Here is a 27096-nt window from a genome sequence, read left to right as displayed (position 1 = left end):
GAATGAATCGTTTATTTCGATGAACAGTAAGACATTACAAGTCAAATTTATTTTCGTTTCTTTTAACCTGTATCGAAAAGGTATAGAGCATCGCAGTTGAAGCCCCACCCCGTCCTCACTCTGGTGTCGGAAGCGTTTTCCGCATTCATTTCTTCCATAGACATTTCATAAAGTATTTATTTAAACTTTTTTAAGCCTTGGACAAAGCCACCTCGGCTGGAGAGGGATCATGTCAATATTCACATTTTTTTGAATGCAAAGATTAATTAGAAAGCTGATAAAAAGGGCAGGGTACAAGACTGTGTACATCATTATTTTTAAAATTGCGGAAACTACACTCCCAGAATGCATTGCGAATGTTGTTGTTGTTTCCTGAAATAAAGCCCTTAAATCACGCTCAGTTTAGTTATCCAGGCCAGCATATGGCCTGAAATGTAGTGATTGTCATCTCTGTGGACGCTCTTATCGTCATCCTTAACACCTTGACGTCCGAAATAGAATGGTGGTTGGTAGATTAGCCGTGACATTTCTATTATTGTATTGTGATCTGAGACATAATATTATGTTTATAAACATGACGCCGCAGCCCCTCCATCTTGAACAGCGCCGCTGTTTTTTCTTTTTTTTTTCCCCCAGGCCAGTAACTCACCATGATTTTCTCGATTTCCGTTGGGATAGAATGGGGGTTTTGGCCGATCGTCGATGTCCCCGTGCGTTTCGCGTGCGCGATCCTTTCACGTAAATGTCCCCGCAAATAGTCCATGTGTGACTGAAGAACAGAACTGAAAAGTTTCGCTAGCATAGCCCCAAGCATGGCTGCAGGAGGAGCTCGAGTGTGTAGACAGTAAACGGATGGGTGGAAGGTGCCTTGGAGAAGGAGAGGCGCTGACGTCACCTCTGCTTCATGCACGGTCTGCATGAGCTATCAGTGCACGAGTGGTGACTAGGGAAGGTTAGACGATCGCCGATTTTCGGATCAAAAGCTTTTATTCCGGTTTTAAAGACAAAGTCCGGGAATGTACGACGTGGCTGAGAGTCCCTGGGGGGATGTGCGATATAGTACGGTTTTAACATTAAGGGGCTCCCCTTGGCTTAGAAGGTGTTAACATAGTGGATCATATTTGTAAAAGAAAGACGATCGCTCACGGAGTTCTGCTGACGTGCAATAATCCGCCGGGAAGACAGGGGGCAGTAGCTACTTCCGCGGTAACCGCAAGATACATGAAAGAAGAAGAAGCTAGACCAATCACAGGCGTCGATTTCACGGGATGTACATGTTTAGCAGTATGGGAAATGCAGTTCTTCTCCGTGCGATCTTGATTAAAACGTGTTTTTACTAAAACTAGAGTGATTGCATACATACTCGGGGGTTCTACAGGAGCATATAGAACCATTTTACAACCACCAGCCTAGTGGTAAGTGTACATTGAATTGCTACGACTTTGTGGCTGATAATGAAAAACGCTATGGTGAAAATGAATGGGTTGTTTACTTCCGACACCGTACTGCAATGCTCTATAGGCAGAAGCTTAATGCTTATTGATGCCTATCCTTGACAAACAAACAAAAAGACAAACACAAACAAAAGAACAATCAATCGACGACAAAACAATATAAAACATAAAAGACAGTACCAAAACCAAAAGAACAACAATAACAATCAACAGACTAAATCAAAAACTAAACAGTACCAAAACCAAAAGAACAAACAATAACAAACAGACTAAATCAAAAAAAAAATTGACCTCACCAACTGGTGGTTTTTATATACTCAAATAACCAAGCCAGTGATTCTCAAGGTGGGCTCCGAGGACCCCCAGGGGTCCTTGAGGGGGTTGCAGGGGGTCCCCAGCAAAAAAGGGCGATAATTTATTTTCACTATCATTCCACGCCTAAGGAACAAAATGACAGAATATATGACTGTTTTGGTCATGGGTTTCTTCTTCTGCTGCCTGGCCGAGGATTGGCATCTGGGGCGCAGTTCAGGCCAAAGGTGGTACTGCAGCTGAAAATGCTCAGAGCCATTCAAAAATGAGAGGCTCTCTATTCAGGAGTGGTAATTTAGCCTCAAACCTTTTGAAAAACGTTTTTGGGACATAAACAATATGACATAAATACTTTTTAAATGCATGGTGTATCACCTTTAACCCTTTGTAAGCCACGGGGAGCCCCTTAATGTTAAAATCGTACTATATCGGACTTCCTAGGGGGGGAGGGGCAGCCAATCGTCTTTTCCCGTACTTTCCCGTATTTACCGAAATAAATGATTTTCATCCGAAAATCGGCGACCGTCTAACCTTCCCTAGTCACCACTCGTGCATTGATAGCTCATGCACGGTATGACATGAAGCAGAGGTGACGTCAGCTCCTTTCCTTCTCCAAGGCTACTCCCAGCCATCCGTTTGCTGTCTGTACACTAGTGCTCCTACTGCAGCCATGCTTGGGGCTATGCTAGCGAAAATTTTCAGTTCTGTTCTTGAGTCACACATGGATTAATTTCGGGGACATTTACGTGAACGGATCGCGCACGCGAAACGCACGGGGAGATCGATGATCGGCCAAAACCCCCATTCTATCCCAACGGAGATCGAGAAAATCACGGTGAGCTAACGACCTGGGGGAGAAAAAAAAAGAAAAAACAACGGCGCTGTCCAAGAAGGAGGGGCGGCGGGCTCATGTTTATAAACATAATATTATGTCTCAGATCACAATACAATAATAGAAATTTCACGGCTAATCTACCAACCACCATTCTATTTCGGACGGCAAAGTGTTAACAACAATGTTTTTCCATTCTAGTTTTCATTTTTTCGTTAGTTTTAGTTTACTATAATAACCTTGTGTATAACACGGTTCTATTGTGAAAGTAGCATATAGATTGGCTATTTTCACAATTTCTAATATTCTAATATTTGACAATTTGGCCAATGTTTAATTTGTCATTTTAGAGGTATTACAAAGTCCTTAAATTGTCACTTTAGAAATGTGCAGATACCCTCTATAGACTTAACCTTATGCTGGTTGTTTACTATTGAGTGAGAAAACAATGTAGCACATTAAAATAATTTGGGGACTCCCATGGGGGTCCCGACCCACAGGTTGAGAACCACTGCAGTAGAAGACAGAGAGCTCCATCTTAAAAAAAAAAGAAAAAAGGTAACCATTTGATCTGAAAAAAAAGAAAAGAAAAGAAAACGATAATTGCTGAAAAGAGTGCGTCCAGCAGTTGATCTGAAGTTGATCGTTACTACAGGGTTCCCAGAACTTCCCACACATTTTTACCAATTCATTTCCAAAACTTTTCCAGAATGTTTAACCCAATTTCCAGGACTATATAACAATAATTCAGCTCAATGACAAGTCGCTTACTCCTATGCGAAATGCCAGTGGTTCTCAACCTTTTCAGGCCGTGACCCCCGAAATAATCATGTTTTAACTGGGAAATCCCCACCCTGACGAGCAGTAAGAGATGAGGAATTTTGTATAACATGGTTCTATTGTGAAAATAGCAGATCTACAGTACATGCTCACAACGCCCTATTTTCACAATTTCTGCCTCTAATATTTGACAATTTGGCCAATGTTACATTTGTCATTTCAGAGGTATTAACAAAATCAATAACCAAAGACAATGCATAGCTATTTTTTCCGGGACCTTCCAGGACCCTTGATCAATTCCAAAACTTTTCCAGTACTGGAAAAAGAAAATCTAATTTCAAAATATTTCCAGGAATTTCATGACCGTGGGAACCCTGTTACTATGTGCAGACACTGAGCAACAAAATGTTTAACTTTTCCCACATTCAAGCTGTTTATTGGAGTTTTTATGCTATTTTTATGTCACTACCGGAGTCATAAGACCATAAATACCAGCAGTACAGTACTTGGTGAGTACAGCAATACTACAGAGGAAGACTGACTGGTGGAACAGTCGTGAGAGTGACTGCTTATGAATCACAAGGTTCTGGGTTCGACACCGGGCACGGCAAACTCCGCTTTAACTCATTCAGTTTCTATGTCAGCAATCTGTCCAGCCATCGTCAAAGAAAAGGTCCTTTTCACTCAACTGGAGCTCAGTTAGTTTGTTCTTGAGAGACTACTATGTCAGTGGTTCTCAAACCTTTTCATGTGAAGGACCCCCAAAATGATATGTATTTGGCCATGGACCCCCATCTCAAAATATTTAGTTCCAGGGACCACCCAGAAGCAAAATCTGAGTTACAAATGTTCGCTTTGAAAATACATATAGTCAAAGATTTGCACACATTTTCACAACTTTTTCAAAAATGGCAGATCTACAAGCTCGCAGCGCTGCACTCGGTGCCGCGCTGTGAGCTTGTAGATCTGCTATTTTTCACTGCTTAAAGCATTCAATAATTCTAGGCCTAAATGCGTTAAGAGTAGCACATCTTGGGCAGCTAAGACACACGCTAAGTACTAGGACAGTAGGTGTGGTGGTGCCTCACCCCTAGTCTGGGGCCTTAGGGGGATAAAATGGTCATTTTGTCTAAAAGCGTCAAATTTTGCATTATACTCTAATGATTTAGCTAGGGCGCCCGAGTCTGCAACCTTCAGGGTCGCCACAGCGGCCAAATCAAGTTGGGCTCCCATTGACACTATACTACAGAAGAAAATACCCAGGAAAAAAACCTGCTTTAAGTAGGATGTGAGGGGTCTAACTAGGGGTTTGTCATGATTCTGAATCCATTGCAAGCATTTGTTTTGCACAAAAAACTTTTCACAGTTTTGCAGAGGCCATTTTAAGCACAAGGAATGTTTCTTTTTGCAAAAAACAAACAAACAGTCAAAATCATTAGAGCATGCCCTGGGCTACATCTGTGCAAAATTTGGTGCTTTTAGACTGATTTGCACAAAATGACCATTTTCTTCCCCTAAGGCCCCAGACTACCCAGCAATCCATCCCCCTGGTCTAGCGCCTCGTTACTCGGCTGATACCGTCAATAAAGATACTTCGACCTACTTACTTATTGGATGGAAACAGACTGGTTGGTATGACATTAAGTACAGGGACATGTGATGGCAATGGCAGACAGTACAGCACTCTCAAGCTTAACTTTAATCACCTGTCCAGGGGGCCCTTTAAAGTGTTCTCTTGCTACATCCACCTCTACACCTCTATCTATCCGTTGTTTTTTCATATTCCTGACAAGGCATGTGTGCAGGATTTACAAAGTGATATACTTGTACGTTCAGCGAACTCACACGCACAAACACAACCCTCCAGTGGCACTAGATCAGGAAGTATGTTAATCAGTGGGGGAGGCTGTGATACCAGCGACTAACCTTGAGTTGGAACACCGTGAAAACACCTGTATTCCCACAGTCCTGCCACAGTACCTTAATGATCACTCATCATGATGGGAGAACTCATTAAACCAGGCCCCGCAAGAAGGGAAAAGGAAAACTGTCGGCTTTCTAATTTTAGGCGCTCCGCGCGTCTCAGATGAAAAATGCAGAGAGAAGAGAGACGTGAGGGGAGATAGAGGGAGAGGAGGGAAAGTTCTCCCTCTCATGCACTTTGCTGACTTTCTGCATCATGTCTTAACTACCTCTCTCCTCCCCCCCCCCCCCCCCCCCCCCCAACTCTTTGATTATCTCTGAATCGCTTCTCCCGCTCTGCCTCTTTGAGAACGTCTTTATTTCTCTCTCGTCTCTCCATCCTTCCCTCAGTGAAAATTCATCAGATCATCCAACGTCTCTCGTCTTTCTGTCTCTTTCCTGTATTCGGCTCCGCTTTCTTGCCTCCCTTTATCCCCCCCTCTCTGTCGGTACCTGGATAAATAAACAGTGATGCGATGCTAATTAGAGCTGGTTCAGGGACGTGACGGGCCCATAGACACGTAAACACAGACCAGGGACGTGCTGGCCATTGGGAAAACTCGCGAACGGCCGGTTCATTCCCGGCCGGTCCAGGCCGGCCATTAGGAAAAAATTAAAAATAAAATGTCGGCCTTCGTTCCATTTTGGGGGCTGGGCAGCCAACAAAGTAAATTGTCACTGTCGGGCAGAAACCTCGTACCTCCAAGTTTCAAATGTATTAATTTTTTCGCAAAGCAAAGCCCTGCTTCATCATACAAGGCCGTTGCACAAAAGTAGTGAAAACAGCAGATCTACAAGCACACAACGCCTCACGGTGCGAGGCGTTGTGTGCTTGTAGATTGGCTGTTTTCACTAGTTTAAATCATTTTTAAAATGATAAATACAAAACAAACGGTTTTGGACATACAAGGTTTCCACCCGACAACGACGAAATATAACTCATGTACAATAATTGGCCCACTGGCTTGTCACTTGTCATGATCTGAAATGGCAAATCTTTGAGTAGCAGCAGCGCTATAGAGAGAGAGATCTCTCTCTATAGCGCGCAATGAGGGCCTCTCCAACTCTTTTTCCCGGGCTGAATCAGGGGCCCAGCACGTCCCTGGATGCGATGCTAATTAGAGCTGGTTCAGGGACGTGACGGGCCCATAGACACGTAAACACAGAGGTTGGGTGAGAAGAAGAGGGGAGGAGAAGATAGAGCTAACCCACCCCAAGGGCAACACATCACACACAGATGCACAAACACACACACAACATGGTGAAGGACGGAGCGGTTTTTCGTCTTTCAAGCCGACCAAGGGCCCTCTTTGAAGCGAAGGGCAGTAAAGTGAAAGCAGGGCAGGTGAAGGAGGCACTTTGAAGGAGGCTGTGTTTGAGACGCGGGGCCGTAGCGGCCGAGCTTACGGCGCCGCTGCCGTGTGAGGGATTGTCGTGCACGCCTCCTTAATGACGGCTGCTCCTTCCTTGAGACCCGGCGCGAGATCAAAAGATTATGCAGATGATCCCAGCAGTTCTCCTCCTGGTGAGGTGAGCTTGGGTTTATAAAAGCAGGTCAACGAACGCCGATTGCAGCTATGCTTTTATTTTGCATAAAGTGGCCTTTCCAAGGTGGGTTAGCTGCTGGCTATGTGAGGGGGAACATTACATTACAGTAAGTGGAAAGGCAAAGTATGTGGCAAGTGAGGAGGAGGGGGGGGGGGGGGCAGATGCACTCAAACCATGGTCGCAAGTTAAAACCTGACACTGTCACTGCAAATTCGGGCAGCTGCCGCTACTTTCATAACAGCAGACAGAGGAGGTGTGGGGCTTAAAGAAGCTGGAGGTGTGTGCGTGTGTGGGTGTGTGTGTGTGTCTGTCTGTATGTGTGTGTGTGTGTGTGTGTGAGCACACAGTGCCGCGCACAACATACATTTTGGTTTGGTGTGACCAGAAAAAGCAGGATTCTTTCTGCCCTTACAGGAACCCAGTTCATAGCAGCTCACACACCCACACATGCCTGGCCACACAGTACAACCCTCCTCCTTGCAGAGGAGAGCAGAGGTCAACTCCCAGGCACTGTCTTGGTGTTACAGCCAAGGCAATGTAGAGTCCAGTAATGGACCGGCTGTGAGACCAGTCAGTGGTTTTGAAACTTTTTGTGCCCGAGGCTCAACATTATGGGCAACTCAAACATCTCAAAGAAGTGCACCTGTATACACAGCGAAAATAGCCAAACAACTGTCACATCACAACATGCTTGTGGATTTTGAGAGAGTACGAATGTGTCTATTAGAAAATGAATGTGCACAAAGAGATTTTTTTTTTGAGCGGTGGTCACAACGCTCCTATACGTGGCCGTGTGTGTGGGTCTGTCTGTCTGTTTGTCTGTCTGTCTCCGGGTATGTAGCCTGGCCCTGCAGTAACCTTTTCTGACCACACATGTTAAGGGAGGGGCGCTGTTGTTCAGGATAGGCCAGGCACACACACACACACACACACACACACACACACACACACACACACACACACACACACACACACACACACACACACACACACACACACACACACACACACACACACACACACACACACACACACACACACACACACACACACACACACACACACACACACACACACACACACAACCGCTCAGTTCACACGAGTGTGATTTTTTACTTTTTGGATAGTACAGTACAGTATATTGTAATACCGTATTTTCCGGACTATAAGGCGCACTTAAAAGCCTTTAATTTTCTCAAAAAACTACAGTGCGCCTTATAGTCCAGTGCGCCTTATATATGGATCATTCATTGACATTGACATTCCCTTTAGCACAGCTCCATCTGTTGGATGCATAACGCAACGGTAGCGTCTATTATGTGCGCCTTATAGTCAGGTGCGCCTTATATATGAAAACAGTTGGAAAATAGACCATTCATTGACAGTGCGCCTTATAGTCAGGTGCGCCTTATAGTCCAGAAAATACTGTAATAATGAGTGGTTGTCACAAAATCCCAAGGCAACACCTGGACTTGTGTCATGACACACCAGTGTGCCTCGGTACAGCGTACAGAGTCTTTTTTGCAGGTCTTTCAGTCCGAGTGTATCAAAAAAGCAACTGGGTTAAGGCGGCGGAAGCCTGTGATTGGCTGCGCGGAGGTGACACAAGTCAGGGGGACGGAGATACACCTAAACCTAACCTTAACCCTAGCCTCAGTAAAACTAACGCTGGTGAATGCTAACCTGGTGAATGTTAACCCATTTTAGGCCTAGAATTATTGAATGCTTTAGCTATTGAAAAATAGCAGATATACAAGCTAGCAGCGCGGCACTGCTATTTTTGAAAAAGTCGTGAAAATGTGTGAAAATCTTTGAATATACTGTATGTATTTTTAAAGCGAACGTTTGTAACTCAAATTTTGCTTCTGGGGGGTCCCTGGAACTAGATATTTTGAGATGGGGGTCCGTGGCCAAATAAATATCAGTTTGGGGGTCCTTCACATGAAAAGGTTTGAGAACCACTGACATAGTAGTCTCTCAAGAACAGACTAACTGAGCTCCATTTAAGTGAAAAGGACCTTTTCTTTGACGATGGCTGGCCAGATTGCTGACATAGAAACATAGGTTTTTCAAAAAACCTTAGAAGGATTCAAAAGACACTTATAGAATCGGGTCAAAATTCTAATTTTCACAATTTTTCAAAAATAGCAGATCTACAAGCTCGCAGCGCAGTGTCGCGCTGTGAGCTTGTATATCTGCTATGTTTCAATAGTTAGAGCATAAAATAATGATACACAATAATGTGTACCCGTTCTGAATGGGTTTAAACAGGTCGTTGCTTTTTGATTCACTCGGACTGAAAGACCTGCAAAAAAAAAAACACTCTCCCGTGCTGGAGTGTCTTTGATGGCCGTTTAAAATAAGAACCCAGGAAACATTGTCTTGTCTTGGCAGGATCAAAGCGTGTCCCGACACCATAATGACTGGTAGTTACCGTCACTGATGTTGCTGTTAAAATAAGCAGACACCATCCCTGGTTGCTGGCTCTAATGGAGGACATGACTCTCCTGCCGGTGGAGGGGACATTAAGGATGCGCTGAACTCGTTAAGAGGTGAGAAGAAGCCCTGAAGACAAGAGAGGGCAGGTATGGCTGCCAACAACAACCTGGCCTTGTGTCTCTGACTCTCTCTGCAACAGCTTGAAGTACAAGAGACAACGTTAAACCCCATTTACTGTAGTTGACTAGAGCCAGGAACATGCTGGGCCCCTGATTCAGCCCGGGAAAAAGAGTTGGGAGAGGCCCTCATTGCGCGCTATGGAGAGAGATCTCTCTCTATAGCGCTGCTGCTACTCAAAGCCAGTGGGCCAATTACATGAGTTATATTTCGTTGTTGTCGGGTGGAAACCTTGTATGTCCGTCCAAAACAATTTGTTTTGTATTTATCATTTTAAAAATGATTTAAACTAGTGAAAACTGTTTTCACTACTTTTTTGCAACGGCCTTGTATGATGAAGCAGGGCTTTGCTTTGCGAAAAAATGTACAAATTTGAAACTTGGAGATACGAGGTTTCTGCCCGACAGAGACAATTTACTTTGTTGGCCGTTCAGGAGTTGTTTTCCCAATGGCCAGCACGTCCCTGACTAGAGCAGTGGTTCTCAACCTGTGGGTCGGGACCCATTTGTGGGTCACGGACCAATTTTTATGGGTCACGACTCGTGTAAAATTCCCATTTTATTTTCCTACATAAGAAAAAAAAATATTGCGACCATAACTGTCAAGTTACTAAGAAAACCTCCACTGGCTGTCTGTCTGTCTGTCTGTCTGTCTGTCCCTCCGTCTGTCCGTCACGTCACTTCTGGCCCGACTCTCATCTCCGGCACCGTTGCCTCAATCCATGCCAAACTCTGCACACACACTCCTTGGCTGGCAAACCACAACCTCCAGCTCTGATTTCTCACATGGCCCTCTTCTAGCTCCTTCTAATCACACAAAGCGGTACACAGTATCTCTAAAGTCATGTCATCAACATGGATCCGTCCCATTTCCCATATTCCCTCCTGATTGGCTACGATTACCTTCTAAAGTTTGTCTATGCAACCTGGCGGTTGCTTATCTCCCGATCAGGGAGTCTTACTGGTAATATTTAAAAGAAATTCCATTCATTTAAAATAATAATTAAGATGCAGTGCAAATTGCCCATCTACAAGCTCGCAACGCGGTGCGTTTTCACCGAATGTTTGCCCCCACTCCCCAGGTTAGGGATGCTAGGGTTCTATGGTGGTTAAGGTTAAAAGATCAGCTGGCTAAAGAGACTACTCCTTCTGATTAAACCATAATATCTTACAATCCCAGATTAGGACATGATTAGTAACGACAGGTGCACGGGAAGAACCTTACAGTTACAAAGGCTTACATGAGCTTTTAATCTCACACTAAGACCAGCGCAAACACTGTGAGAGAGAGGAGAGTGATGAGATGAGTTGAAGGAGGAGAGGATGGAGACAGGAGAATACAGGGAAAATGTGATGGCTGGATAGATGAGCTATTTTTATAATGAGGTCAACGTGAGCAGTGGGATTTAGTTCTCCTGGGGAAGACACACACACACACACACACACACACACACACACACACACACACACACACACACACACACACACACACACACACACACACACACACACACACACACACACACACACACACACACACACACACACACACACACACACACACAGGAACTGCATGACTCCTGCCTCTGTCAACAGGCAGAGCAGAAGGAGAGGAAGAGCAGAGTGGTTGTTGGTTCATTCTCCATTCTTCCCCAGTTCTGTGATGTTTGTGACCGAATGGCAGTGACTACTAGATCAGGGGTCTTCAACAGGGGGGTCCGGGACCCCTCGGGCAGGGGTTTTCAAACTTTTTTGACTCGGGGCACCCCTGTAAATAACTTTTTCATCCACGGCACCCCTGACTTACACTGTATCATCATATTGGAGAAATATCCGTTTCCATCAGAACTGACTGAAAATAATGTTATACTTGACGTTTAACCACTTGAACCCCAGCATTCTGGGGGGAAGGTTCATCAAAAATAGCTGATCTACAAGCTCACAACGCGTCACAACGTGACGCGTTGTGTGCTGGTAGATCTGCTATTTTTGATGAAGAGTTGTCGTAGATGGAAAAAGAACTCATCAAGTACAGTGCAAATCAGGTCTATTTTACTAAGCATAGTGAAGTGATATTGATGTAGTGATATTGATGAATTCCAAATATTATCAAATTATCTCGCGGCACCCCTGGACTGGCATCACGGCACCCCAGGGTGCCCCGTCACCCACTTTGAAAACCCCTGCCCTAGGGTGTCCTCAGAGTTACTACGGGGGGTCCTCCAAATTTTTGCGTGATATAAGTACAGAGTGAAAGGTCAAGTTTATTAAGTATTGACGGTTCAAGTGGTTAAATATCAGTGGAAACATAAATTTACATGAACCCAAAATACACTGATGATTGTACCGTCAAATGATGAAACTATATGGTATCTATGGGTAGTGGGGGTCCCTGCTTCATCTCTCTCTCAACTAAGGGGTCCTTGGCCTGAAAAGGTTGAAGACCCCTGGACTAGATGGTCATTGAGATATTTTCCTATTTCATATGAATTATTAGGAGATGATAAGCGCAACACAAGAAGTCATCAATTTGCCACTCACCTACTTAGTAACTCAGGAGTAATTAGGAGTACCGACTTGAAATGTATGCATTATTTTCATATTTACACTTTTAGTATGGTAGATAGTATGTTGAGTTGATTTTTGAACCAAAAAAAAAGTGGTGTTTGAGCTCTGCTGTAAAGTGCATGGCCCTGCGATAACGCCAGCTGTTTGCACTGGGTCATAAATTCAAACGAGTAAGTATTACAAAGAAAATTACCGATTGGATGATACCTAGCTCCTTAGCTCCTCCCTTGGGGGTGTGGCTCCTCCTCCTCTTTTGGGGCGGTGCCGGGGGTCCTGTCCCCCCCTCTCCGCTCTCCCCTGGAAACGGGAGAAAGGACAAATGTATGATCAGAAATGGAACATGAAGAAATACATTAACTCACACCTAGTGTGAAGTGAGCAGTGCTATTTATGAGTTTATGTCATTAACCCTTTCCAAGCCACGGGGGGCCCCTTAATGTTAAAACCGTAGTATATCGCACATCCCAGCAAGGAGTCTCAGCCGCGCCGTACTTTCCCGGACTTTGTCATTAAAACTGGAATAAATGATTTTGATCCAAAAATCGGCGATCGTCTAACCTTCCCTAGTCACCGCTCGTCCATCGGTGGCTCGTGGCTGCTCTGACATGAAACAGAAGTGACTCTCATGGCGTTTCCTTCTTCAGCCTTCCTTCCTCCCACCCACTTGTTGTTTGGACGTTAGCACTAGCAGAGCTGGAGTGCTAGGTGCTAGGCTATCCAAAGTGGACACATCGACTGTTCAGTCACTCCTGGACTACTATATGCATGGATCGTTATGCGCGCGGATCGCGCACGCGAAACGCACGGGGAGATCGATGCTCGGCCAAAACCACCACTCTATCCCAACGGAGATCGAGAAAATCACGGTGAGCTAATGACCTGGGGGAAAAAAAAAAAAGAAAAAACAACGGCGCTGTCCAAGAAGGAGGGGCGGCGGGCTCATGTTTATAAACATAATATTATGTCTCAGATCACAATACAATAATAGAAATTTCACAGCTAATCTACCAACCACCATTCTATTTTGGCTGGCGAAGTGTTAAGTGTCCCGCGAGCGAGTTTCTAAATTCTAGGAGAGCTAAGAGAAGGAGCGCTCGTTTTCAACGACATTCAGTTATTGTCCACGACATTGCAAGCGGCGCGAAGGCCAGCGGAAGCGGGCCAGGGCCGCGCGGCCGGCGGAGCGCCGCGCGAGTTACGAAGCCGTGGTGAATGCAATCGTTATATTTATGCCCAGGCCGTAAGGTTTGGTGCACCTCGCGCGGTCCAAGTGACTACAATGGAGCGCTCCCTATCTCCGGTTCAGCCAATCACAAGCTTCAAAAATGAGTCCGGGGCGTGGTTTTATCTTAGCTCTCCTAGAATATAGAAACTCGCGTCCCGCGAAGCTTGGCCAATGTGACCCTGGGCGTACAACAAGCTTTGAGCGCTTTGTGCAGAGATGTAGGCCAGATGTAGGCCAAGCCAACGTGACCCTGGGCGTACAACAAGCTTTGAGCGCTTTGTGCAGAGATGTAGGCCAGATGTAGGCCAAGCCAACGTGACCCTGGGCGTACAACAAGCTTTGAGAGCTTTGTGCAGAGATGTAGGCCAGATGTAGGCCAAGCCAATGTGACCCTGGGCGTACAAACATACAAAGCCACATGTAGGAGCTTGGCTCCTTCCAGGAGCACCGCTCAAAAACCACGCCCGGGCGTTTCTAGGGCGGACGTTTGGCCATTCGTGTACAGGGGGCGTCAATTGGGTATGGCAGGGGTATTCAGCTGCCATACCCTGGGTCCAGGGGGGAGAATACAAGTTACTTTAAAATATAAATCCATGAATGTCTCTTAAATTTGTCTATCTGTGCTGGTTATTATGTTGTTAAATTACATTAAAATAACTATGCAAAATTCAACAAGGTATTATAATTATATTCTCCACACTTTTATTCTCCCCATCTTGCCGGAATAGTATATTCCCAGGTTCCGCAGGTCAGCTGCACAGGTGCAATTCATCATTGTTAATTGTGGCACGTTTACTATATTATGCCAAGTTTAGCTGCACTTGAACAACTGTTCCAGACTGCCATATCCAGCTAGCCTGAATTGACATTTCGTTTCACTTCATTATTCAGTCTGAGGTCGCTTCCCCCCAGGGCGATTGCAGGGATGGGCGTTGCCAAAAAAAGGCAGTCTTCAGCGATTGGTTCACCGACCAACACATGACATAGTGTTGTTGTGTGTGCCTGGCTGGCTAGTGGCTTGCCTGTTGCTTGCTAGTGCTACTTGCTAACCAAAGAAACAGTCAGAATAGGAGCACTACGAACTAGTAATCAAACACAACATAACATGCCTGCTACTGGTGTTTCATAGAGAGATCGATACGATCGCATTTTACCGCAATTTACCGCGACGCGATGCGCGGTACGGTACGGCGGCGGCGCTGGTGTACTTGGAAACACACATGAGTTCTGGGAAAGCCCCACCCACGCTGATCACAAGACGCTGATTCACGACGCTGATTCGCCGTACGGATTTTCAACCGAGGCAGGCCTCCTCAATGAGAGCGATTCTAGACCTGAATCGCCGAAACAAAAAAATTAAAGGGGTGTGGCTAGCGATTCAGGGTCTGGAACTAGGCTAATATCCAGCCCAAGAAACCATAGAAATTTTTTGGGGAAAAAATGGAACTTCTTAAAATAAATGTATCATTCCTGTTGCTTTTTCTGAACTGACGCCACTGTTCGTGTAGCTTCTCTTATCCAGGGCTGTACACACTGAACGCAACAGCAGAACATGCATTAAATAATGCCCTGCCCGCTTCATGCCTCCGTGTGTCGAGGATATAACTGGCAACACGGCAGAGTGACAAAGCACGCTAGACGCCCGCATGTTTCACACACTAGTGACAGCTACGCATGACCTGTTTCACAAGCACACGCGCACACAGATACACACCCCCTTCTTCTAAATGCCCGTCACTTTTGCCTTCCATTAAACGGAGCAGGGGCTCGTTTAGCTAACGACATCTGGGCGTTGGGGGGGCGGGGGGCGCAGGCAGGGCTGCCCACTCTGTCATATCCCACTGTATTAAATAAATAAATAAGGAGCGCTCTTCTGTGTAAATTATTCATTTAACACGCCTTATCCTCTCTCCAGCAACCTTGTTAGAGCACACACCCCAGGAGTGGGATGGGAAGGTGTGGGGAGGATGTAGGGATGGGGGGGGGGGGGGGGGGGGGGGGGGAACAAAAGGAGGGGAAGCGTAGCAGAGGAAAAAGCAGACACTATGCTTCATAATGCGAGTCAGCACAACCAGCGGTGCGTCCCGAAGCTCTGGGGCTGCTCCGTCAGGTAGGGGGGGCTAATTCACTCTGACACCTCCTTTGTTTCAGGTGGGGGGAAAAACATGCGCACAGTCGCACACACGCACAGGCTGAGGCTCCCACTCTCACATGCACACACACACACACCAGTGGTGGAAAAAGTACTCAAAGTTTGAACTGTGTCAAGTACAGTACTTAAGTAAATTGATTGTTTTTTTTCATTAGACAAAAATGGAGAACAGTACAAGTATAGTCAATACAGTAAAACAATTTAGTACAGTACAAGTACAGTTAAACACCCTGCCTAAAAGGAGCATCCCATTCCCAAATAAGTCCTTTTACGGTCTTTTTTACATAGGAAGTCCTTGGTATTCAACTCATGGATATAACAAATAGCACGTAAAATGTACTTTCTACCACTTTCTTTTGTGGTCACATGTTCAGATACTGGATTCTGATTGGCTTAAAACAGTGGTAAACTTCTTTCATTTATATGATAGAAGATAGAAGTGGTAGAGCAATTTACCATTCGAGGGTTGTTGGCTGAAACAGTGGTAAATCAGCCAACAACCGACTCCCTCTCATGGTAAATGGCTTACTAGTTGCTTTACACCACACACACACACACACACACACACACACACACACACACACACACACACACACACACACACACACACACACACACACACACACACACACACACACACACACACACACACACACACACACACACACACACACACACACACACACACACACACACACACACACACACACACCCCCCCCTGCCATTGCATGCACATGGGAGCAAAACTAACGCACAGAAAGACAAAGAAAGCGAGATATTGAGCAATAAAAGACAGAGAGAGAGACTCGGTGCATATTCATAGAATAATCATTCTAGTTGTCTGGATAAATTATTTAGAAACGGAAGAGTCTAGATAGAAGAACACGCCATTCTGGAATGAGTTGAATGGCTGTGGGCTTTTTTCTTCTTATGCGCTGTCTGCAGCAGAGCTCCACAGGGGCGTCACAAGGTGGGGAAAAGTGGGACTGAGTTACTAGGGCCCAAGGTGGAGGAAGGGGCCTTAATTATGTTATAGTTTAGCTATTGAAAAATAGCAGATATACAAGCTCACAGCGCGGCACCGAGTGCCGCGCTGCAAGCTTGTATCTGCTATTTTTGAAAAGTCGTGAAAATGTGTGCAAATCTTTGAATATAATATGTATTTTTTAAGTGAACATTTGTAAATCTGCTTCTGGGGGGGTCACTGGAACTAAATATTTTGAGATGGGGGTCCGTGGCCAAATACATATAATTTTGGGGGTCCTTCACATGAAAAGGTTTGAGCACCACTGACATAGAAACATAGGTTTTTCAAAAAACCTTAGGAGGATTTGAAATATTCAAAGACTCACAAATTTTCACAATTTAAAAAAAATAGCAGATCTACAAGCTCACAGCGCGGCACTCGGTGCCGCGCTGTGAGCTTGTACATCTGCTATTTTTCAATAGTTAAAACACAAAAGAATGCGTAATAATGCGTTCCCAGTCTAAATGGGTTAAACCCCCTCCTCCCCCTATGAAGAACATTCATGGGGGGGGCCCACAGTGAATCGTTGTACCCAGGGCCCAGAATTTTGGTGCGACACCCCTGGAGCTCCACGTTTCTGCAACACACTGAATCATTCACTCCAAACAACCTGGCTCTAATTGACCAGGATGGGAACGCGCTGAAAAATGCTTATCCTCAACAAAAAAAATACACTTCTAGATATTAACCTCAAGGCCAATCGCACAGCAGTGCTGATCAGCAAACATTTTCCTGCTGTGTTCTTTGGCAGGATAAAGCTGACATTCATCCAGTGCGACACTGCAGATAATAGCCTAACTACATTTATACTGTAACAGTGGCTCCTGGGCAACATACCAAGTCACATCATATCTCTAATCTTATTAGGGAAAAGATTCTGTATGGAAATATATTGGTATATATAGCCTAGCCTCCACCGCGTGAATCAAAACTGCATCCCGGTTCCAACAATGGACCAAGGGCGGAGCGCTTGTTTACGGTGGAGATGACGGAGGCGCGCCGTCTCAGGTGACCATGAGCCACGTGAGACGCCGCCGAGCGAGCGACAGCGAGCGAGTCGCCGTGTCGAGCGTTGCGACGGTCGCATGAGCCGACTCAGCGCAGTTACCCACTTATGTGCCGTTATGGACAGAATAGTAAATCTTCAGCCCCCCCGACTTTCGGCACCTCCGCGCGGTCCAGGGGAACACAACGGAGCGCTCCCTACCTCCGGTTCAGCCAATCACAAGCTTCCTCTGCTGGAATCGGGATGCTGTTTTGATACACGCGCCTCCACCAGGCCGGGTTGCCTACCCAGGCCTGTGAAATTTTGACACATAGCCAACTTGTCACATAGCCAATTGGAATGGAATCTAAAAGATCTCACCGACACATCTTGATCACATGATCCAAGAGACAGTGTGACTGTGAACTTATTTATGAGAGTTTGGCAAAATCTGTAGAAGTGCTTAGTAGCCAAAAATGTGTTTTGAAGAAAACTCAAAATGGCGAAAATCTAGTATGGCACAAATGGCCGGGGCTTATATGGGGAGTTGTTATATTATCCAAGGAATCCAGGGAAAAGGGTTTTAGGTTCAAGTGATATAGGCCAACCGTGAAATGGGCTTTTATAGCACCACCATGAGGCCAATTTAAAACATTTGGGGCAGAAGTTCTTCCTGAGGAAAGTGGGAGTGTTTCACGTCCGTCTGTCCAACAGTGCAGGAGATTAGCTGCTCACAGACTGACTGACTGACACACACACACACACCCACACACACAAACACACACAGACGGTTTGACTGGCTATTTTCGTTATTTGTCATACAAATCACTGTACTGTAAAATGACTTGTTTTCGATTGATTACTCACGCCATGGAGGCTTGAGGTCAATAATATGTTTTTTTGTTGAATTTCTAAGAAAGATTTGATCACAATAAATATACCCCAATTGATTCCGGATGGGGAACCAAATGCCATCCGGAATCAATGGATGGGGTATCGCTCGATTTTATGCCATTAAGGGGCCATTAAGGGAATGTTGCATCCATGTACAGGCAATCATCAGCTAGCGTGCACATTTCTCAAGAAATCAAAATCTTGATTCAAAATGAGACCTTGAGAAAAATGCACCCTAGTGTGATTGCAGTAGAATGGAAGCTATGTGAGCTCAACGGAATAATATCTAGAACTGACTGGATGCAAGCAGTCAGAGAGGGGGGGGGGGGGGGGGAACTAAACAAAGCAGACAGACAGTCAACAGAAAGTCCTCGGATCACCCCGGGGCTGACCCCAGTTCTGTTCCATTCCTCCTGCTCTCACAGTGGGGGGTCTGTGTCAGATGTGATGCTGCTCGTTACCCACTTCTACTGCTTGAATTGGATTTAACAGGCTTTGGCCATGGCCCGCTAGATCAGACTAATACAATGAAACCTGTGTGTGTGTGTGTGTGTGTGTGTGTGTGTGTGTGTGTGTGTGTGTGTGTGTGTGTGTGTGTGTGTGTGTGTGTGTAGTTAGGAGTCGATCACAAAACACTCTTTCATTTTCCAAACAACACCCCAAGGTGTTAGTGCTGCATTGCAGAATGTGAATCGGCTCTCGACTTGAGCTCATTCTCGTTCAACTGTCTGTGATGATGGCTAGGAACGGCCTTCTCAATTTCTTGTCACAGGCTACAACTGTGACATTAAGAAACACGGACGCCGCAATTGCAATCAATGTATAGTTTGTTTAAACTAGGTGTGAGTAGGGTTGGGATCCGTTTGGTTTGAACCGAGTCCGATTCTTTTTCGGTTCCCCCATATCGGTTCCGGGTAGAACCGGTTCCTATAACGGTTCCGGAAGTTGTAAATATAGGCCTATATATATATATAGATATAGATATAGATATATACACACACACACACACACACACACACACACACACACACACACACACACACACACACACACACACACACACACACACACACACACACACACACACACACACACACACACACACACACACACACACACACACACACACACACACATATACATATAGATACATACATATAGATATATAGATACAGTATATAGATAGATAGATATTTTTCTTTCATTATTATAAAGTGATTCCCTGATTACTACAGCAACTTGTATAACTACTATTTCAACTTAACCACAATAACGATGGAATACATGGTTTAGGGTGGACGTTCAAGCAGTGGAGAATAAATACATGGTTATTTAACAGCACAATGAATAGCCGATCTACAAGCTCACAATGCGTTGCGCGCGACGAGCTGTGAGCTTGTAGATCGGGTAGTCTTTCGTTGTCATTATTCCAGCTGCTACCAGCGTGAAAGCTGAAAGGAGTGAGTTGCTGACTGTTGCTATAGTTCTAGTTATTCATAAAACCTCAAACAAACGTTGCGTCCGTCATATGGAACACCATGAATGAACTGCAGTACTACAAGCCGAGTGAAATGGACATGGACATTGCGCCGTGGTTACTCCGTTAGCAGCTAGATAGGCTACTGAAGAAAGTGAAGCAGCAGCTGCAGTCACTGGTACAGATTTTAGGAGACTGCACATTTGCACGAAAGGATTGCACTGCATTTCGTGCACTTTGCATGCTTTTTTCCCTCTTGTAAAGTGCGACCACACTCGTGAGTAGTTTTGCTGCTGCGCTGTAGAGGGCTTAACGTTGGCTCTGTCTGTCTCGAAGGACGCTACTAACGCTAGCCTAGCATTCTGATCGTCGTTCAGCAGGCGTCTGCTCTGCCTGACTGCCTCTGACTGAGTGGGCGTATCCACCTCGCTCACACATGTAGCAAGACGTCACCACAGTCACTTGCAATGCACACAGCTGGGCCAAATGAACGCTCATGAGAAATTCAAGGAACCGTTATAGGAACCGGTCATAAAAATATGATGGAACCGGCTCCGGTTCCTCAATTTCGGAACCGGGTACCCGAAGAACCGGTTCCGGATCCCAACCCTAGGTGTGAGCGATATGGAAAAATACGCTATCACACGATGTTTCCAAGCTGTATCGCGATACACGATCACAATGGGTTTTATGTTGTCAAGTTACTTAACAGTAGCCTACAATCACCTACAAGGTAACACAAACTAAAAGAAAAAGCAGTAACAGACCATTTAGACCAGTGGTCCTCAAAGTGGGGTCCAGGGACTCTCTGGGTTCCTTTTGGGAGGTCTAAAATGACCCTTACAAGTATGTAACTCTGACAGTATACAAATGAAACCAAATGGACCCGTTTCATTTGTATACTGTCAGAGTTAAGGGGAGACCTTGACATTTTTAAGTTTGAGAACCACTGATTTAGACCAAAATGCAGGTTTAAATTGATTCTGCAATGAATCTCTGTATTAACAATTCAACAGGCTCCCTCATTATATCACGATGCATACGATATCTCTGAAAAGGCATATCATGGAGACAGAGTTTAAACAGTTATTCCTCATTTTATTTTTCAGCTTTTCGAGGACAGCAGATCAGAGGTGTTGTGATGTGACGTGTTGTACAAAATGTTAACTATTTCAGTGCCCAGAATCACCACTAGAGGGCGCCCAATGGCCATAGAATCCACCATAGACATACGCTGTATATGCACAAGCCGTGCGCAGCCATGACGCGCCTGAACACTTTCCTTTGTGCATGAACAGGAACAGGATTAAGTTAGCTTGAAGTTAGCTATTGGCTACCAAGCATTTTAGAAGCCCTATTTTCGGCGATTTAGCCGTGATTAAACCTTGCACACCTCATGGATATGCATGGAACAGAGAAAATGAGCTCTAAAGATCCTGGATTGCATTGGAGTGGATGGGAAATATCGGCGGCGCGACGCTCTCGCGGGCCGTGTAAACAGATGACGGCCGGCGGCCCGGCTCGAAAATTTAGCCCGGTGCTTCGGTAAGGCCTCTGGAAAAAAATGTTTTTTTTTTAAAAAGCCGAACTAGTTCGGGATCGGCACCCCGAACGTTAATAAGGTCCAAATAAAGCCGAACTAGTTCGGGATCGGCACAATAAGAGTTAACAAAGCTTCCCTTTTGGAGGTCTCTGGCACAACATATTTTCTAATAGGGGGTTTGTGGCCAAATTACAGTTTTTTTTAGGGTCCTCCTGGACATGAAAATGCTTGAGAACCACTTGGAATTGTTTAAAACAGTGGCAGCAAAGCTAGGCATAAAACACCACATAGTATTAGCCAAATTAATTTCTGCCTCAATAATCCTTCATCCATGGTCCTGTCCATTGCTAGGCGATATGGAGCTGATCTCTCAAGACCTGCAAACATTTCCATGGTCAGAGAGTCAGTCTCCTCTCTATCAGCGCCCCAGTAAGCAGCCAGCAATGTAAATGATTACACTTGTGATTAAAGCTTTCCACTTCAAACAGACCTGCTGTTTACACAGGCCTCCACATAGCAGATGGGATAAAGAACAGGCAGGTAGTTCGCTATGCTACAGTATGTTTGCACGTATCTGTGTGTGTGTGTGTGTGCGCGCGCGCGTGCGTGCGTGCGTGTGTGTGTGTGTGTGTGTGTGTGTGTGTGTGTGTGTGTGTGTGTGTGTGTGTGTGTGTGTGTGTGTGTGTGTGTGTGTGTGTGTGTGTGTGTGTGTGTGTGTGTGTGTGTGTGTGTGTGTGCATGCGTGTGTGCGTGCGTGCGTGCGTGCTTGCCTGGGTGGATGATGAATGTCATTATGCCCTGCCTTGTTGGACATACATTCATAATGACGCACAAAAATGCCATTCCGCATACTACTACAGCCAGCCTCTCCCTCCACCTCCACCCAGGGGCGTCACACGGGGGGGAAAGTGGGACTGAGTTACCAGGGCCCAAGGTGGAGGGGACCATCATTATTTTATACTTTAGCTATTGAAAAATAGCAGATGTACAAGCTCACAGCTTGTATATCGAGCTTGTAGATCTGCCATTTTTGAAAAGTCGTGAAAATGTGTGCAAAACTTTGAATATACGTATGTATTTTTTAAGCAAACATTTGTGACTCAAATTCTTCTTCTGGGGGGTCTTCTTGGAACTAAATATTTTGAGATGGGGGTCCATGGCCAAATACCGGTACATATCATTTTGGGGGTCCTTCACATGAAAGAGTTTGAGCACCACTGACATAGAAACATTGATTTGAAATATTCAAAGACTTGTTCACGATTTTTTCAAAAACAGCAGATATAGAAGCTCGCAGCGCGGCACTCGGTGCAGTGCTGAGAGCTTGTATATCTGCAATCTTTAAATAGTTAAAGCACAAAATAATGTGTAATAATGCGTTCCCAGTCTAAATGGGTTAAACCCCCTCCTCCCCCTATGAAGAACATTCATGGGGGGCCCGCAGTGAATCCTTGTACCCAGGGCCCAGAATTTAGTGCGACACCCCTGCACCTCCCTACCCACTGGGTAGGTGGAGCCTCAGTTTCTATCTACATGTGGGTCGTACCCACCAGGCCTACAGTATATATATACACTCTACAGCCTCCCATCCCCGTAGGCTGGGAGTGACATACTACTGTATGTTGTTTCATATTCAAAATGATTACCTTTCCTAGGCTAGGCGGAGAGGTGTCAGGGAAAATGGATTCCTTTCTTCCCCTTCTTGCTTTAGATATTTGTTCGTTCTGCCGTAAGAAGCGGGAGGAACAAGGATATCGCCAGAGCTTTAGTTTAATCTCAATCGATTCAGCATTCTCTAGGTTAAACCGTTCCCATCTAATAAAAGGTATTACTGAGGGGTTTAAGATGATTGTTTTAGGCATTTCTTCTTGACACACAATATGAAAACTGTACCTGCTTCCATTTGATGAAATTTTACACCTGATGCTCTGTTTTTTTCATTTTCTTACAATGTCACTTTGCATATGAAACTGTATTTCTAAATACATAATAGATCTGATGGATGTTTTCCACCTGTACAAGAAGCATTTTGCTTTCCAATGCTATTTCTTATCATGCACCTATTGGACTTATATTTGATTTGAAGGTGCTTTCCTGTTCCTTTGTTCCATTTGTCGATTCTCCCTTCCCTATTCCAGGAGTTCTCAAAGTGTGCTGTGACATAAGTACGGGGGTGCCACAGAATACTTTAATATGTGGAATTGATCAATATCTTGGACCACTTAGACCCTTTGTGGTTTGTAAAATGGAACTCAGTTGAAAGAAATGTAAATGCCCTCTTTCCATGCCATACCTGAAGGCAGCATTCAAGCGAGTTGCCTCGTCCAAACTCTCCTGAACTTGAATGCAGCATCTTATGTTGAAAGAATTGCCCTCTCTGTGTAGAAATCCATGCCCGTACACCAAATCTCCCGTATTGACTTGATTATGCTTAGTTCAGTGTGGCATCACACACCGGAAATAGCCGACCTCCAAGCTCACAACGCGTCACAGGGCGACACGTTGTTGTGAGCTTGGAGGTCGGCTATTTTCGATATTTCCACCAAAAGGCCCTTTTTAGAAATGTCAGCCCCTGCCTCTCTAACATTCTCTGCACGTCCCTGACCTACAACAACACCGTTGATGTAAACCTGAGCACGCCTCACGTAGCCTTTGACTCAACGAACAAGCTTCCATTTCACAGGTTCTCTCTCTTTTAATCTTAGGGCAGAATGAGAAGGACAAAAGTGCAAGGTGTCCCGCAGCTGCACGCCTCTATATCCCAAATTAGACCAGACCACATGAAAAGCTGTCGTGTCTATTCCGGGGCAGGGGCGGGGGAAATTACAGCCCTCCACTCTCTAGCCTACCATTAACCCATTTAGGCCTAGAATTAGTGATTGCTTTAACCAGTGAAAAATAGCAGATCTACAAGCTCGCAGCGCGGCACCGAGTGCCGCGCTGCGAGCTTGTAGATCTGCTATTTTTGAAAAAGTTGTGAAAATGTGTGCAAATCTTTGAATATTATGTATTTTCAAAGCGAACTTTTGTAACTCAAATTTTGCTTCTGGGTGGTCCCTGGAACTAGATATTTTGAGATGGGGGTCCGTGGCCAAATACATATCATTTTGGGGGTCCTTCACATGAAAAGGTTTGAGCACCACTGACATAGTAGTCTCTCAAGAACAGACTAACTGAACTCCAGTTAAGTGAAAAGGACCTTTTCTTTGACGATGGCTGGCCAGATTGCTGACATAGAAACATAGGTTTTTTCCAAAGATCTTAGAAGGATTCAAAAGACTCTTATAGAATCGGGTCAAAATTCAAATTTTCACGATTTTTCAAAAATAGCAGATCTACAAGCTCGCAGCGCGGCACTCGGTGCCGCGCTGTGAGCTTGTATATCTGCTATTTTTCAGTAGTTAAATCATAAAATAATGATACACAAAATGTGTACCCGTTCTGAATGGGTTAAACCGCAATTAGTGCCGCGCTACACTAGTGATGTCATCAACAAGGGACTTGAGAGGAGCTGAAAATAACGGCGCTTTGCCTTGCAGTTAACACCCATCGGGTCCAAACTTCCATGCAAACATTTCAATGTTTATCTGTGTCAACTTTGTTGAGTGAAAACGGGGAAAAGCTTGGAAAAAAAGTGGGTTCTCGAATCTCGATTCCACCCAGCCAGTGAAAAACTAAAATTCGGCATCGTTTTAATTCCCTACTCTGAAATATGCAACAACAAAAAAAAAAGAAAAAGAAAAACTATCTAACTATCTACAAACTCACAACTTGTGAGCTATTTTTGAAATTGGGTTAAAGTGGTTAACGTGGTTTGACTGAATTGACCCAGGAATTTTAATTCCAAGTCGTGACTGGCACAGGGAGAGAGAGGTCAGTGTGTGTGTGTGTGTGTGTGTGTGTGTGTGTGTGTGTGTGTGTGTGTGTGTGTGTGGTGTTGACCTGGTGACCTGCGAGGAGACAAATCGTCTTTGACTCACCTCTTTCATCAGCCCTCTTTTATATGACACCACACTCCCCATGTAACGTCTTTTATATCAGGGGTTCCCTAACATTTTTTGTCTCAGGGCACCCCATAAATATTTTTTTTAATCCGAGGCACCCTTACATTATAATTTTCACTCCCATCACCTTCAATTTATAGCATATTGTCGGGTGGAAAAAACCTTCTATGTCCAAAACCGTTGTATTTATCATCTATAAAATGTACTAAACTAGTGAAAACAGCAGATCTACAAGCACAGTGTGCTTGTAGATCGGCTGTTTTCACTAGTCTTGTATGATGAAGCAAGGCTTTGCTTTACCAAAAGATACACATTTGAAACTTGGAGATACGAGGTTTCTGCCCGACAGTGACGATATTTTAGCGATTATGTTGCGAGGCAAACGTTGAGATAATAGCCATTTTGGTTAGAACTGACTGAAAATAACTTTGTACTTCAAGTTTAAAATGACACAAATATTTTTTCAAGTGTCCAAATAAATTCCAAATATTATCAAAGTAGCCCATCTCGCGGCACCCCTGAACTGCCGTCGCGGAACCCCAGGGTGCCCCGTCACCCACTTTGAAAACCCCCGTTTCATATGACACCCCACTCCCCATGTAACATCTTTTATATGACACCCCACTCCCCGTGTAACATCTTTTATATGACACCCCACTCCCCATGTAACATCTTTTATATGACACCCAACTCCCCATGTAACATATTTTATATGACACCCCACTCCCCATGTAACATCTTTTATATGACACCGCACTCCCCATGTAACAATAAAAATCCAATATCCTGGGGCGGAACATTTGCCAAAAAAATAGCTGATCTACAATCTCACAACGCGTCGCGACGATCAGCTATTTTTTGGCAAGACATTTGATAGAGTGAAAAAAGACAGTATCAAGTACGTATATTATAAGTAACTTTTACAAATTATAGCGGGTTTCAGTGGTACCGGATATGCAGCTCGGCAAATTAAAAGGGAATTGATCCCAGTGCATGACGGAGGACGATATCACGATATATTAAATCTCCACGATATGATTATCGTGAGTGTTTTCTTGAGCGGTGCTAACCGCTCCTATAGACCGCTTTTTTACCAAAACTATGATGTCACAAATGATGATGACATGAGTTCGCTAGACCAATGAAACACTTCGATTCTGTTGATCTGTCCATGATGTCATAGTCACAGAGGCACTCGATTGGTTCACCCTGATTTAGAACGCGTTTAGGCCGCGTAAAATACGTCATAACGCGTTTAGGCCGCGTAAAATAAGTCATAACGCGCTTAGGCCGCGTAAAATACGTCATAAAAAATATTGAGCGGTGCTAACCTTGAATTTCAAAATTATATTAGATGAATTTATCACTTATAAGCTATAAAATAACCACACTTTTAGACAGACTGTGGAAAATCTTACAGGTTATAAATGATAGGCAGGTAATACAAGTTTAAAATACAAATGAACAGACTTTGAAAAACTAAAATATTCATCTTCTGGCCTCTTCTCGCCTCTCTGGAGGCCTCTCTGGAGGTAAATAAGGTCACTTATCATTACACTATGACACTCTTACAAGCTACAATACGTAGCTTGGTCAACTAACTGATGAGAAATGACAATAAAGACTTATATAGTCTGAGCAGACCTCTAGACTGACATCATACACAACAAAAAGAATATTGCCATGCATGCCTATCAACACTGATTTGCGCAGGAATT

The 27096-nt window shown here is 44.6% G+C and overlaps 1 protein-coding gene across 1 annotated transcript in view; it reads right to left on the bottom strand.

Moving 5' to 3' along the window:
* The window catches only part of znf438 (zinc finger protein 438), a 136146-nt gene that overhangs the window by 50243 nt on the left and 58807 nt on the right, over nucleotides 1–27096 (bottom strand). The window contains exon 2 of the mRNA XM_080752428.1: nucleotides 12265–12368. The gene's annotated coding sequence lies outside the window, so the exon portion shown is untranslated. The remainder of the gene's footprint in view (nucleotides 1–12264; nucleotides 12369–27096) is intronic.

The sequence above is a fragment of the Nannobrachium achirus genome (assembly GCF_963921795.1).
Source record: "Nannobrachium achirus genome assembly, chromosome: 21".
In the NCBI taxonomy this organism is placed as follows: domain Eukaryota; kingdom Metazoa; phylum Chordata; class Actinopteri; order Myctophiformes; family Myctophidae; genus Nannobrachium; species Nannobrachium achirus.
This window is presented reverse-complemented; position numbering and strand designations above follow the sequence as displayed.